This window comes from Pyxicephalus adspersus, chromosome 4 (assembly GCF_032062135.1).
Source record: "Pyxicephalus adspersus chromosome 4, UCB_Pads_2.0, whole genome shotgun sequence".
In the NCBI taxonomy this organism is placed as follows: domain Eukaryota; kingdom Metazoa; phylum Chordata; class Amphibia; order Anura; family Pyxicephalidae; genus Pyxicephalus; species Pyxicephalus adspersus.
Window position 1 is genome coordinate 39326066 of NC_092861.1, and position 15823 is coordinate 39341888.

Sequence of the window (15823 nt, forward strand, 5' to 3'; positions counted from 1 at the left end):
GCCGGATAACCAAGCACCGGTGGCATAGGTCTTTCAAAGGAAGAAAAAAAAGTATTTTTTATTCAGGGAGGTCCATGTTTGTAGGACAAGTCAAATTGTGATCAGAAATACCTGCATGGTTGGGCGGTCAGAGGACTTGACCCAGGGACCAGTAATTTTAAAGTTGACATTGTTATAGGACACATGTTTTTACTTTGTATGTACTAAAACACAAGTTTAGTTTTTTATTTTATTTTATGCTTATATTCTTCTTTTTACTTAGATTGCCCTTCCCCCATGCACACACCCATATCCATATGCTAATAATACTATTTTAGATAAAACCTTTCTGTTTTTATTATTTAAGTTGTTTTTATCAAGAAACATTATCAGGGGGCCTGTGTATATCTCTCTACCAGCCTTTCTTGACTTTTTTTTAACATTGGGAAACCCTTAAAATAACTTCTTAGGGAACCCCTACAATATTTACAACATTCACAGCTCATCATACATTTGCTTGGTGGTCAGTGGGAAGAAACTGAAACCTCTTGCATTGCTGACCAATGGGGAAAATTGTCACTCTTACAGATAGCAAAAAAGACTATTGGTGTCACTTCACCTGATCTGAAGGGCATAAACTTCTCATTTCTCAAGGAACCCCTAGCAATCTCTGGAGAACCCTAGACTTCCACTAAACCCTGGTTTAGAAACAGGACTCTAATCAATGCAGGCAGATCATGGATGACGGAAGGCTGCTCTGCATAATATCCTAACAGTATTCAAGCACCCTGCCTTGGTATTCCTATCCAGAGACCTTATCTCTAAAGCCAGCAGTGGGCTGGTTCATAGGAAAAATAGTACAAATGCCAAAATATCTTGATGTATCTGACGATGCAGATTCTAATGCACTCAATAAGAAGTGCAGCACACCCAATAAGTGTGCAGTAAAATCAGAGTATGCATTTAAGTACATTAAAGGAACCTGAACAACTGTGCTGGACTTAAAATAAAGATAGAGTTTACTCTTAAATACTTGGAAGACAATACTCTCAAAATAAAGAATTGTTTGTATCTAAAATACATATGTATCACTATCTTTTCCAAGTAAACAATTAGCAAATCCGAGGCTATGTCCACACTGGTCATGAGGTTGCGGTGTGGTTACCACTTCCTTACGCCAGTGAACTGCTGCCCCAGGGAAATGCTACTCTTCATGGCAGCCCTAATAGAGAATGAATCAGAGCCAGCTATAAAAGTGTGCAGACGCTGGTTATGAACCAGCCCTATGGTGCGAGTGACCAGAAGACTAGAACTACCGTGAGCAGCGTGGGACCAAAAGGCTTTTAGCTAAATTGTAATAATTGTTTCAGTCCAGTAGAATAAAACCAAAAATAATCTTGAAGTGGTTACAAACTCCTGCTAGTCTTTACAAACTTTTACGGTTACCTTTTTTAATATCAAAAAATGAAATTTATGCAAAGCTTTAAAAGTTTTGTACAGAGATTATCTCAAACTGATTACCCAGCCAGAAATTGCTAAATTGAAGACCATCCTAAATGTACCGAATGTATTCCTTTCTATGCTAAACAAATAGCTTGCCTGGGGTGTATAAAATCAGTTCATGTACCTTAGAGCATTACTGCAATGGATAATTTTACTTTTCTGGGAAGGTACTGTATGCTTATGCTGTATGTGCTCCTCTAGATATGTTATCACCATCTGGTACTATAATTTAAATCCATGTAAAAAAAAAAGTCAGCAAAATATATTCCATAAAGGCTAATTAAGTAACAATGTATAGTATTTATTATACAAGTAATAATGAAGGTTGGTAATAAAAAAAAAAAAAACGAAAAAAAAAAACAGCACAAATGAAGTAGAATAACCACATAATACTGAAATTCTGCACAAGACAATTTATCTGTTAATGTCTGTTATTAAGGATCTTTACTAATGCAGCATGCTTTACTGAGCCTTACTGAAATGCACATTAACAGACAATGGAGGGTACTACATTGCAAAAGATAGTTCAGGTACGTTTGTGTGTTGAGGCTTGTTACATGCTCATTCAGAATTAAAATCTGATGTATGACTGCAACATGTGCCAATGCAGGAAAAGAAAAAATGGACTTTATATATTCAGTAAAGCTAAAAGTAATATTCTAAGTGCAAGTCAACTTCTGGTTCCCTATATGTATTGGATGGACCAACAGAGAGATCTTCCTGCCATATTTTATATCTCTGTTCTTGTCTACATGGAAATTTTGGGAGCCAATACACACACATATATATATACACACATATATATATATATATATATATATATATATATATATAGTAGGATGGCCCATAGCAGCGGGTCAAAAGATATCAGACAGACAGACAGCAGACTTTAAAGTTGCAGTTGAAACCAGGCTCCTGCCGGTCTATTTATTAGCACTTTACCACACAAAGCAAAATGGCTCGGTTGAGCAACTAAATACGCCCACTGTAGTAGTCCCTCTCTAACTACCCCAAAAGTACAGCAGTTTAAATCAAAACCAGTCCAAGGCAGTCTTTAAATAAAACAAAATATGTTCCACTCACATTACATACTTTCTTGGTGCAAGGCAGAGCTCTGTTCCTCCACAGCTCTGGGAATTAACTGGGCTGCCTCCTAAGCCCCTCCAGCCTGCCACACAATGGCTGATCCTCTGCCCTCAGCCTCTCCGCTGCGCAGTTCCTCTCTTTCGGACATGCATCCCTCTGGCTCTCCCTTCAGCCTGGATCCCTTTTGCAGATTACTTCCCAGTCAGTCTCTTGCTGAGCACACCTTCCTAACCTTTTGCACCTGAGTGCAAATGCATATATTCCCAGTCAGGGATGGGCCGGGCCAAGGAACCCACCCTTTCACTCCCTTAGCCGGCTCCAGGGCCCTAAAGACCTGGTTTCTTCCTAAAACCTATTAACTATTCCAACTCTCTTTTCCCTGGAGCCTATTAACTATTCCAACTCTCTTTCCCTGAAAACATCACTCACAATATATATATCGTATTTTCCGGCCTATAAGACGACTTTTTAACCCCCAAAAATCTGTGCCAAAGTCGGGGGTCGTCCTTTACACCGGGTACTTACCTGCAGTTTGCTTCCCCTGGCTTCATGTCCGGCGCGGTCAAGTCCCCGCTCTGTGCGGGGAGTATGAAGCAAAAGGGAAGCAAGCCGCATAGGAGAACGCAAGCCTGCACAGAACGTGAGCCTGGATTGGCTCTCCAGCAGAACCCGCCCATTGACTTGGAGGCCTGCGCCTTAGAGGAGTGTGGAGCAGTGTAGGCTTTTACCTCCTCCTGTATCCCTCCTCCAATTACCAGTACTGTACTATTCCTTCTGCCTCTCAGATCTCGCACAAAGTTGGGGGTCGTCTTATACGCCCAGTCGTCTTATACGCCGTAAAATATGGTATATATATATATATATATATATATATATTCAGTTTTATCCCCAGCTGGATTGCATAAAAATTTAGTTGGAAATGAAAAAAAAATTTGGAGAGAAAATCCCAACACCTTGGCTGGGTGCAAATGCAAACCATGACTGTGGCTAGAGTTGTGGCTAGAGCCTCCAGCTTCTTATCTGCACTGGAAGTGAGTTTTATCTAAATCCTGCAGAAGGGGGTCCCCACACCAGCCCAACTTGTATAAATGGACCCCTGGCCCACTTATACAGCTACACAAATGGTATGACTGCTCCTTTCAGCTATAAAAACATTACAGAAGATGAAATTCTTTCCTCATTACCAAAAAAAAAATATTAATTAACATATTTCAACACGACTCACACAGACATAATAATTAAATAATTTTATTAATGCCTTTATTGACATGCATGGCTGCCTTTAGGTTTGCCAAGTACAGCCCCTTTCATGCTACGTTTGCAGACCCTTGAGTATATGAGTAGAGCCTTCCTCCTATCAGTGTTCTGCATTTCATATTCTGCTTTTCCCTAACTCCAGAGACTTTATTGAAGTTGACGGAGGCTCCCTTATCAGTGGTTGTCAGATGACAGCCGTGGAGCAAATACACAATAGTTTGAAGCCCCAGAAACAAGAAGTACAAGAAGACAATCAGTTCATGTGCTGACATAAAGGGTCTGATTTATTAAAGCTTCCCAAGACTGGAGGCAATAGACTATCAAGACAGAACCTGGGTAACCCAGCAAATCTAGAATGGATCTGGTACAGGACTAAAAAAGTCTGCCAACTAATAACAAATGATGTTTAAGAAATCTATTCCAGGATTGCTGAGCTGGGTTTAGAGAAGGTGGGTTGATTTATCCTGGTCATCAGACTAAGTAGAAATCTTACTTTTAGGTGGACTATTTAATGTTTTTCAGTTTAAAAGAAAGCACAGAGAAGCTTCTGAATTAATATGCAAGAGTCAAGGTGAAAGTTTTGCTATCTTATAGCCTATACGGTAAAGAAGGTTCTACATCACATTTATATCTGCAGCATTTTTTACAGACTTTAAATTGTATGTCTGGGAATTTGCACTTGTAAAGCTGAAATACACAGCCAGCTGCTCCCTTCTTGTAACTTTCCCAAAACATCAGAAAACAAGGATTTACATTTTCATGCTGGGGCTCCCTGGATTTACTTGGATACATGTTCAGAGACTGCAGAATAAATAACAAGCTCAATGATTCTTAGCAACTCTCTTGCCTTTAATTTACTCCCGTTGACAAATAAAGTCACTCAGGATATTACAACAAAACTACACTTAACAGTTTTTTTTAAAGGGGGGCATAACTGGTCTTTTGCTGGGTCTTCACTCTTCACTACTTTCTGGAAAGGTAAGCCCAATACTTGCACCCATCAATACTGATTCTTCAAGAATCCGCTTGGGAAGTATACTGCACCATAAACTGAATTCATGATATTGAATTAGTCACGGGTTTAGAATTGGTCAACCATAGGGTTTGGGGTCAACTAGTTAATGTGGATCTTTACTGAAGATCAGAGAATCAGTAGTACAAATTAATGTGACAAAGCAATCAATACACTTCCTTTACATACAGTGCCTAGACACACTCTTTTTTTATCCTTACAGTTGCCTTTCAGGTTTATAACTTCAATTGAGTCATATCCACCCACTCTTGATACTTTTGATTGCTGGCTCAAAGCAATAAGTGGGTGAAGTCCAGAAACAGACACTGCTGTCCCTTGATAGCTTGCACTCCCATTTATATGGCAGATAGCTTGTAGCCACACAGCACTGAAGAATGGATGAAGACATTGTCCTAGGCAAAACAGCACCCCTGTGTAGAATGTCGCCAATCATTAATATATCTTTCACAACTAACTAGTCTGCACTCAATGCTTGAAACATAAGATACTTAGCTTTCACTCTATAATAAGGACTTAACTGTAAGCATTAGAGTCAGACTCTGAGTTAAAGCTTCAAATAAAGGGTTAAAGAGATCCTGACAAGAACTTAAAATATTGCAGATAACCTCCCTTCCCCAAGGTTTTTTTTTCTATTCACTCCAATGTGCTTTGAACTTCCCAAGGAAATAACCCTGTTCATGAAGAGTTTATTGCTTAGCACAGCCCCAGTTCCCTCTCTCCTGGGAACATGTTTTACTGTCTGTTCTGGCCCGCCAACTCTACCCCTGCCCTCTCTTTTTATCCTATTAAGAAAAGAAGTGAAGAAGAATACTATAGAGCAGTCATTATCAACCAAAGTTCATTGAAAACCCAGGATCGCAAGATCCGTGTTTCTTGACCTTTTTGGCATTGGGGACCCTGTGAAATAAATTTCAGGTTTTCAGGGAACCCTTGATATAATTATTATATCCACAACTTACAGTACATTAGTGTGGTGGTCAGTAAGAAGACCACCTTCTACATTGTTGGCCAGTGGGAAGGATGCCACTTGTACAGGAAGCCAAAATGATCAATGGTGTCACCTAAACTGACCTGATTCAAATTGCTGATTGCTCAAGGAACCCCTAGCAACCCCTGAAGGAACACTAGTTTAGAAACACTACTCTGAAGATTGGGTCCCTTGAGCTGTAGGTAACTGATCTCCTATAAAATGATACCTGCAAAGTTTTGGGGCCAACACCACTTGACACATTGAGCTGCATGTAGCCAAGACCTTTTTCAGTAAAGGTGAGATTCAGACAACTAATGTATGGGAGGGGGAGCACCGCAACCAAAGCAAGTAGCATTTTTCATATTGATCAGTCATAGAAGGAATTCCCCAAAAGCTGAATATTATCTGCTTTAGACTCTCAGTGTCTTCTAGGGCTGCTGATATCATATACTGTACAAAATGGCACCAGCCAGCAGAGGGAGGTTTTTACAGGTAATTAAAATGTGTAAAATTAATTTAAAACACATAATCCTATAGAAGGATCGTTGTTGAAAAACTTGGTCTGGCGACAAGGTCTCTTTAAAGGTTAATGTTAGAACAATTAATGAAATGCAGTATGTACCAGTAAACCTTGATAATATATATCTGATCCCTTGGAACACCCCTGCTAAAGGAGGACTAATTAGCAACCATTCAGTGTGACATGCTCATAGGCTGCAATATGATTATGCTTCTACAGGCTTGCTGCACAGCAGGTACAGAGTTATAAAACAGGCCTTTTAATCTCTGCAGTCTGGCATATTTTCTCCCTTCTGGCTAAAAGCAAAAAAATATGTTTTCAGTAGTGTACTGTAACACATGAGTAAATCATCTTTGTAACCCACTTTAATTTCTTAAAAGGAAAGGTTATATAGTAGACGTTCTGTGCCTGGAAAAGAGTAAACGGTGATATTTAATAAACAGAGTCAATGTGTCTTAAGAAAACCAATACTGAGAAAACACATAGTCCTTTACTTGTAAATATGTTATTTGCCTTGTTTCTACGTGGATCCAATACTTTCAAAGCTTTCTTCAAGTTCTGATCAGATAGTTCCTATATAGCCAATTCCTGAGCTATTCCAACATCAGATAATTGGAAGACTTCGGACACCTTGACCTCTGAGAGCTCAGATTCAAAGTTTGGAAATTCAGCACATGGGCAGGGGCGTCATCCAGTGACAAGCTGTCACATTGGCACTCCTGATCCCATCTTTATGCACAGGTGATTTATGAAGAAGTAATTCAACTTAATAAACTGTTTCCCAAAACAGTTACTGTCTCTGGTGAGAGCTGTCAATGTATCAGCTTCAAACTCAACTTAAGCCCTCAAATGTCTGGTGTCATAACTGATGATATGGAAACTGCAGGTCTAATAAAGGCAAAGATGGCACAGTTTTCAGCTCTGATAGTAGGGTATAGTTCCATTTTAAAGTGTAAAAGGTAAATAAACTGCTAATCTGTTAGTTAGATATCTGGCACTGTGCCTTAGTAAATACATTTTTTGTAGATCTGTTAAACTTTTTTTTTCTTGAAGATCCTGCAGTAGTAACTCTTGTTGCAGAATAACAACACTAAACTCAGTACAGGAAGCAGTACAAGTAGGTAATCAGTTGTTCCTAAATGCAAGGGGCATGATGAAACGAGAAGAGAGCAGTGATATAGGTATGAGTTCATCAATCTGCTGCTTTTCATTTCATTGTCCAGTCATATGCTGGGGAGAATAAGACCTGTATGTGTAACTGACTTGAATCAGAGAAAAATCTTCTTCTTTGCCAAACAAGGCTATTCTGTATAGCAGTGCTGTGCCCATCTCAGGAATAATAAAAAGAAATAAAAGTCTTATGACATCTAAATCAACTCCATTATAAGTTTTTACATAGCTAGTATGCTGTATGACCAATTGGTCTGTTGGAAATTACCATCAGTCTTTGATAAGAACATATTGATTCACAAACCTCATGGTGCCAGCTGTGCAGTGTGTTTGTTACCTTGCTCAGTCTAGACAAATTGAAGATTCTCTTTAAAAAGCTTGTCTTACTATGATGGCTGATACAGCATAAATGAAAGCAGTAAACACATTACAGGAGTCTAGTATTGCCAAGCAAATTAATGCAAGTGTTTGATTTGATTTGCTTCTATTGAAAGGCCCTTTTTGCGTATTCGACTTTTTACTATAGTTGTAAAATAAAAAGAAATATATTATATGGGGCAAGATCAGATACCTTCCTAACTATGCATTAACATATTTGTTCTGCAAATATAGCCATGTATAATTCCCTTTTATACTATTTGAATTAAAGGCACATTGAGGACACATGCACATCAGATTTTGCCAGATAAAAACGTTTCACAATTCGGCAGTGTGCCTATGGGAAATCTTGGGGAGTGTATAAAGAATAGCTGTTGATATGAACTTGGAAAGTCATTATTCATTCAAAATAGTTTAAAATTTATCAGCAGTGAAATATGTACACAAGTCTACACTGATACCATAGATGATGGACGTTTCCAGATTCCTTCTCATTACTTCTTTCTTCTTTATTTTTACTTCTTGTTTAAGCAGCTTCATACAGGTAAAAAAGTATACTATGACCAGTGATTCAGTAGTAGCCCGTAATTAGCATGACAGCCAGGCAACTAATGTTTTTAGTAGGTGGTCATGTAGGTCTTGTATTACCTGCATGGAATTTGAATACTTTTCCTGTGGTTTTCTGCTGGGTACTCCGGCTGTTATTGCCTACCACATCCCAAAAACATACTGGTAGGTTAAATAGTGCCCTCTTAAAAAAACAAATTTTCCTTAGACTATGTTAAGGACAATAGATTATGAGCCCACACTTAGTGTATGGTTATGACGCTGTACAGTGCTACATAATATGTTGGTGATTTATAAACACAACATATTAATCAGGGTTTCCCTCACAGTATATATACACTACCTTACTATCAGCTATGTTTGCTCACTGATTTTAGCATCTACTTAGTTGCTTACCCAGAGTCAGAAGTCTTTATTTATTTCAGGTCAGAGACTACAAATACTGAGACAAAGGTAGGAACATGACACCCAAATGACTTGTATTGTCATGTAAACATACCATAAAGAAACATTGAATTTACTACTGCTGACCCTTCTTCAGAAAATGTTAGTTTACACTTTGAAATCGGTGACCCAGAACAATATGCACAGAAGAAAATCTGACTTTTCATATTTTAGATGCAGAAGAGCTGTGATTTTTTTTTTCTGAAAATATTAAAAAAAGCTCTAGATGTTGCAGAAGAACTGCATGAGGTTTGTACACTATGTATGTGACTACATGATTGTATATCAACTCCAGGGTAACAGATGCAGTATATATATACAGTTAAAGCGTACCTAAACTCAACATTTTTACTTAACCAATCCCAGGTTTACATTGGAATCCCAGCAGCACACCACAAATGTAAGGGGCCCCTATGATGCATTCTCCTTAATGCTGCACTCTACACTAATGATGTATATGTATATATATTACATAAAATAATAAAATGATGTACAATACATTGTTCTGACTGCCAATATGTCACACTAGGCTTAGGCTCAAACAAGTATTAGCTTCTTGTATATATTTTTTTTGTTTTATTTTTTTTTTTATATTATTGTTCCCTAATGTAGGTGACTCTCACTCAGAACACAATAATTATGGATTATATTGTAGGTACAAGGACCATGTACAATGTATATATATTATTGTCTTTAACTCTTTAACCATGCTTCCTCAGACCATATTCAATATTCAGTTTAATGTGGTCATACCCATTTCCAGATCAGTGGTACCCCAAAGCGCCACAATATATGTGTGTGTGTATATTAACATGTACTTCTTCATTCATTTTGTTTTTTGCTTCAGAATAATATTGCACTGTAAGAGTAAAATAAAGAATTCTTTTAATTTTCTTCTTTGTTCACCACATTAGTCAGCCAAGCATAAAATAAACTGGCATTGAAAGCACAATAATAATTATTGCCAAGTTCCTTCTGCAGATGTTGAATGTAAAAATGATTGCAGACTGCTACAAGGTATTTTGATGAGATACAAAGAAGCTGCTTTAAAGTATCCCATAGAAAAAGATGTGTTGCAATTTTCTAGTGTTGGACATGAATGGGGATGCCTTAATTCAAGCTGCAGAGACTTTTCACAGCTACCTTACTATCACAGTGATAGGCTGTGGACTAGGAGAGCTAGCCAAGAACAAGCATACCACCACAATGCACAAGGACATGGAAACTGAAGTGTCATGCAGGCCTGAAGCTATCACTTAACAGCTGCACTACTGAGATAGAAATTAGTTTAGGTTCACATTAATCCAACCCTAAACACTTGCCTGACCCCTAAAATTAACTACTAAGCTTCCCCTAACACAAAAACCTCAACCTAATCCTTAATCCCAATCTTTAAAGAAGACAAAGCCTGTTTAAATTAATATATATATATATATATATATATATATATATATAAAAAATATACTTATGCTCTGTCTTATGACTAGTGTTGGTGTTCAAATTCAGGTTGTCCTTATATTCGACCCGAATATGGCTGTTCAAATTCGAAACTCTCTCCAACAACACATACAACTAGTAAAAAGTAACCCTTAAAAACCCCTAAAAAAAAACAAATTTTTGCACCATTGACTTTATTAGTGTTCGAATCCAGCATTTGATCACCCAGAGAATTTCTCACTATTCTCATTATTCTCACATTTTTCATTATTCTCGAATAGCTGTCGAATCAAATAGTGAGCTATTCGACCAACACTACTCATGACTAATCTATTCAAATTCTTCTCTCCTCTTTTAAAGTGGTCATTTGTTTTTCTGGCAATGTAATATTACACTCAAACAAGTATACGCGTATTATTATTATTATTATTATTATTATTAATAATAATAATAATAAACAGTATTTAAATAGCACCAACATATTACACAGCACTGTACAATAAATCCTGGTTGCAAATGACAGACAGATACAAACAATGAAACAGGAGTAGAAGACCTTGTAGAAGAGCTTACAATCCAGGAGGGTTTCAAGAGACAGAAGAAGACGGGTAGGCAAGTTGAAAAGATGGGTTTTGAGATCTAAAACCCTTAGTGTTGTTTTTTCCATAGTTCTGTCAGATTTAGGACATGCTTCCTGCTCTGTTCTGCACCCACCACTCATCATTACTGCTTGGAGCATACAACTGCTTGTATCCCTCACTATTGAGGAGTATATTTATTAATTGGCCAGAGCTGTACTAATTATTTAAAGGCAGTACTAAAAGAAAATACTGGAAAATGCAATTTTTTTCTCCATCCAAAGGAAATTATGGATAATTAGGATTCATGTATCTAAATCAGTAACCAAACTAAAGCCCTATCAGTCCTGATAAAGAGTTATAATAGTTAGGATAGACTATCAAATCAAAAGTAAAAATGTTCATATCCAACACATTTCTATAATAAAAAATAAAAATAGTGAGAGGCTTTGGGACTGAAGTGGTAAAAGCAATACAATTTCTAGCATCATTTATTTCTAGTTTAAACTGTTCAAACTGCAATATTTTCCCCAAAATCCAGCACAAGCCAAAATTACTTGCTCACCTCTCTCCAGCAATTGGGGAGCGGAACATTGTGCACATAAAATAGCGTACTGAAAGCTATGACAGCTAGAAGCTTTGTTGCACAAAAACACATTGAAAACTCTGTCTGGTTCAATCACAGATTTTCAGACTTACCTGTGAGTATCTGTTACCATAAATGTCCCCTACAGAGCATCTAAAAATTAAATACTTCCAAGCCTGCACATATGATTGTGAAAATAACAGCCATAAATTATCAGGTAACAAATTTTATGCGGTGGTTATTATTCATTTCATCTCGGGGGTATAGCTGACCGATATAAATTCCTTACTGAAGATGTTTCACTTTAATTATAGTCATTTATTATTGTTTGCTTAACCACTCGAATGAAAAGCTGATTCAGACTTCTAAACTAGATCATAAAGCATAGACCATAAATCTTGAAATGTTTAGAGCATGTTTAGCAATAGGTTTTAATTTACATTTTAGCACCAATATAATATTTTCTAACATGCACAAATAAGGATAATGCTGCAACATAAGGTATATCATATAGTATTAGGCCAGCTGCCAGACGCTGGCTTTTCAGTATTAAATAGCTGATGCTTCTCAAAGAGACACATTTGACCTGGTGTGGTTTTCTTTCCCAGTTTAATTAATCAGAAAACAATTTTATAATTTATACTAAAAAACAAGCTGTTGTTAATTGCAAGGGAAAGTTGTTTTAAAATGCACCATTTTTATATTTAATTTTTAATTATCATTTTACAGTTGGCTTTTTCATTTCATTTTCCCTAACTTGGTTTATATATTAATTTAATGTGATTGCTTAAACTTGCATTTTTATTAAATTACCTCAAAACCCAGCTTAGAACTGAAGTGAAAATAGTCAGCCCGGATCAAACAGATGAATTTGTTGTAAATTTGCAGTTACAAAGTATTGGATATGAGGTTCAGGTGATGGCATCTGTAGACAGCCTAAAGACTACAAGTGTATGAGGCAGGTATATAGTGTAACAATAGTTCTAGAATGAAAAATTCTGAGCAGATAGGATTTTTATTACAGGAGATGTCCCTTCTGCAAGCAAAAAAATCTGCAGTATGCAGTCCAGTTTTGGGCGCCAGTTCACAAAAAGGACATTGTGGAATTGGAGAGACAGCAGAGAAGGGCAACTAAACTAATAAGAGGAATGGAGGAACTCAGCTATAAGGAGAGATTAGCTGAACTGAATCTATTCTCTCTTGAGAAGGGACATTGGGGGACGGGTGATAACTATTGACTTACAATCATTACAAAGAACATGAGGGCACTCTTGGGGAAACGTCTGGGGGGAAAAAAAGGAAAAGGAAGGGTTTGTGAAAATGTGGAATTGGCTCCCTCAGGAAGTAGTTTCAGCAAATACTATTGTATTGCTTTAAGAGAAAGCTGGATGTTTTTCTACAAGCACAGAATATAACTGGGTATTAAGGCTTTAAAGTGAAGACAATAAAGACGGATGATGCAGGGAACATCTGACTGCATCATTTCTGATTGCATCAAAGCTTTCCTCGGCCAATTTAAAGAGCACTAGAGGTTTTGAATAGGGAGACTTGTCCCCATTTATCCGCTAGTGTCAGGGATCGCAAACAGGATTCCCAGGGCTGCAAGAACGATTGCTGCCCTGAGAACCCACTGTGATCCCGGGGCACTAGAGGTTAATTAACCTCTAGTGCCCAGGGATCGCATACAGGAGTATTCCCAGGACTCCATGAACCAATGCAGCCATGAGAATCCACTGCAATCCAGGGACACTAGAGGTTAATTAACCTCTAGTGCCCGGGGATCGCAGTGGAACTGCAGTTCAGTTCCCACAGTCACCAGGCTGATAAGTACGCAAGCACCTTTAATCAGCTGTGACTGCAGGCGAACTCTCAATCGAGTTTCTCCATTGAGAGTTCATCTGCAGTTACCATGGTCACCGGGCTATACTTATCAGCTCGGTGACCATGGGGACTGAACTGCAGATGAACTGCAGATTGAGAGTTCATCTGCAGTTCCACTGCGATCCCCGGGCACTAGAGATTAATAAACCTCTATTGCCAGGGATTGCAAACAGGAGGATTCCCAGGGCTGCATGAATGATTGCAGCCCTGAGAATCCACTGCAATCCCAGGGCACTAGAGGTTAATTAAACTCCAGTGCCAGGGATCGTAATGATTTCCTCGATCTTTCAATGGTTTCATGAAATCTGTTCGCCGAAATTTCGCGGACCCATCGGAAATTCAAGGAAATTTTCACAAGAACGCCAGAGGCATTCTCACTTATCTCTAATTGGGACATTCCCAGTCCATTCTGAAAATAAAGAACTTGTTTAGTTGTGTTTTTTTTTATTTGTACAGTTTAGTCCCACGTTAAAGGTAAGATCCACCTGAAATTTCCCAAATGGCTTCATATAACATATAAAGTTCTTCTTGGATAAATCCCTAATAATTGAAAATTATAGAAAGGCCATACTTGCTAAGTTGAAACAAAAATATACAGTTTCCTGGGTATTAATTAAAGTCATGACACTTTATGTGGAACAGTCCCCATCTTTGCATACTTTTCCTGCACTGAACGATGTCAGGGAGTTTTTACCAAACTTGCCTTGTGGAGATTTCTGCAACCCTGTATCTGTATCCGTGAATATATCACTTTACAATACAACTCTTCCCACACTTGTAGATAGATTGTGATTACATTTCAAAGCAAGTCATCTAAGGTGCTACAACTGTTTGGTCCCCAGGGTCTGAACTCCCTTTACAAATTGTTAGCAAACCCAATGTTACAGAAGCCTGCCTGTGTCACTCAACCATAAGACTTATGACAACTCCAGCACAATGTCCCTACCCAGATAACTACCAGAACTATTTTGCTGTACACCTAAGAAAAATCCCTTATCCTGTAAAAAGGGGCTGTGTCTCCATTTAAATTTACAACACATAGTATTTATTGATATTATATAATCTGTACTACAGTGCTCAACTTGTAGCCTTCTACATTACAATGCAGTATATGCAAACAACATGTAAAAACAACATGTAAAAACCATGTGTCAATAAACAAATACCTTTACTCAGCAATACAACAACAATTCAATAAAGTGTTCTTTCATTAAACACCACTGAAAGACTGGTATTATATCCCACACTATGTAGTGTATTGTAGCAACCATCACAATTATTCCAATAATGTCCTTACATTTTAAGAACTTCTCAGACTTCCAAAACCTCCAGGTGCTTCCTTGAACAGAAAACCCACCAAATCATATAGACCTGATTTAAAAAGTTAAGTATACACTTGGTTTTAATTATTAGGTGCTTATTCTCTAAGGTGGATTGCTCCTATCCATATCCACTATAATGAGAAGAAAGTAGATCTGCATGTAAAAACATTTATTAGATCATTATATCAATAAATAACTGTAAGTACATTGAACATTCTGGTGGTCACTGGGACAGTAAAAGTACACAGTATCCTAGGCAAATTTTGAGCATGTTTGCAGCTTTTGCTAAGCACCTGTGTGAATATGGACAGGTTATCCTCTCACACAGGAGGGAACTTTATGGGTTATTTTTGCTTACTTGGAGTATGCTGCACAGTCTGCCAAAGAACTGAACGTGATATCTTAAGGTGCGTACACACTTCCAATTTTTATCGTTCCAATCGAACGACGAACGATCGATTGGGCAAAAAATCGTTCGTAAAAAAGTAACCAATGACGCCGACGAACGAGGAAAGTCGCTGGAAACGAACGACTGGACCGACGGATCGGATTGGGCGACGATCGTTGAACATCGTTCGTGTGTACGGTCGTTCGTTGATCGTCCATGGTCAGAGCATGCGTGATGAACGAACGTCCGTTCACTTTCCTGTCGTGCACATAGTTCCTCTATCGCTCAAACGATCGTATCTATTGTGTGTACAATATCTACGAACGATCGTGTCGTTAACTCTATGTGCAGGATCGGTGCTATACGATCGTTCATATATATCGTGCATGAACGTTTGTCGTTCGTTTTCCAACGATAATAATTGGAAGTGTGTAAGTAGCTTTATACCATAGAATGGAAGTTACTACTTATCTTCCTAAGCAGTAAGGAGCTCCTATTTAAAGGCCATGTGCAAGTATTATTGCTCAAAAAAACAAACTCCCTCTGCACCAGCAGACGCCAGAAAATTTTGGTGGTCCGCGGTTCTGGCTGGTGCGCAGAGTCAGAAGAAGACCCCGTTTGGGGGGGGTGCACCGGCCAGAGGCGCTGACCATGTTTTCCATATGGATCACAGGCTCAGGGCTATGGGCAGGTTGTGGCATCATGACCTCATTATGGGGGAAGT